The sequence below is a fragment of the Priapulus caudatus genome, unplaced genomic scaffold (assembly GCF_000485595.1).
Source record: "Priapulus caudatus unplaced genomic scaffold, Priapulus_caudatus-5.0.1 Scaffold335, whole genome shotgun sequence".
Classification (NCBI taxonomy): Eukaryota; Metazoa; Priapulida; class Priapulimorpha; order Priapulimorphida; family Priapulidae; genus Priapulus; species Priapulus caudatus.
Genome location: NW_014577396.1, coordinates 280,342 through 281,605, shown reverse-complemented (window position 1 = coordinate 281,605; position 1,264 = coordinate 280,342).

The following is a 1,264-nucleotide window of genomic DNA, read 5'->3' as shown; positions in this document are numbered from 1 at the left end:
CTCGTTACGCTGATGAGACTACGATGATTTCTCTAAATTATGCGCGCCTAGAAGTTATGCAAGAACAAACTGAACGACACTACTCAAATTATTATATAGATACCTCATTTGGGTTCGGCTTGCTGATTTATTCACTATCCGCATGGAGGTTAAATTTCACAACTTTAATAAATTTGGGAAAAAAACAAAAGCAGATATTCACCTCATCATTGCAGTTAGTATATACTATGTTTTTTTGTTTCAACTTTCATTGTTGTTTTTTTAAATCAACACTCTTATATGCGGTAATTTCACATCTATATATAATTTTATATATAGATCTATATATATATAGACATATCATTATGTCTGTCTCTCTGTCTCTCTGTCTCTCTTTCTCTCTCTCACTTTCTGTCTTTCTCTCTTTCTTTCTGGGTCTCTCTCTCATGTGCACATACGCTATCATATCATTATATGATATGATATATTTTATATGATATCTTATCATGCGCTGTTCGCGTGCGCGCGTGTAGTATTACCCAAGCTGCATTCATCAGCTTGTTGACGAACTTCCCAATGAGGATGATGATGATGATAATGATGATGATGATGATGATGTTGATGTTGTTGCTGGGGTAAAAAAGAACGTTTGAACAAGGGAGTTTAACGGACTCCCTGCCCCTCAAAAAGAGGGAGTCCGCAGCAAAATGAGGGAGTCCATAGTCTGAAGTTCAAAATTAAAGATTTGCTGAAAAAAATATGGTAATTTCGCGAGGCCGTGCTCTGGAACGAACCAATTATAGTATAGCAGAATTTTCAGGGAATCGCACGGACTCCTGCATATGTCAAATCAGCGAGTCCGACAGTAAATCAGGGAGTATTTGACTTCGGGCTCGCGTTAATTTCGCACCCTGTTGTTGTTGTTGTTGTTGATGATGTTGTTGTTGTTGTTGTTGTTGATGATGATGATGATGTTGTTGTTGTTGTTGTTGTTGTTGTTGATGATGATGATGTTGTTGTTGTTGTTGTTGTTGTTGCTGTTGATGATGTTGTTAGCGACACCTACGCGCGGGTAGCTAGCTGTTTGCGTCATGGATCTCGTGTTGCTGCTATTCTCATCTATCTCTATCATCAGCTGCGGGTGGGTCATCGGGTGGCTGCTGCTGCTGCTATATATACGTACACAGCGTGTACGTACGTACGCACGCATCCTGGTCTAATATTCTAATCCTTCTCTCTCGCGCGCGCTCTCCCTTTCTCTGTCTCTCTCTCTCTCCTCCCTTCT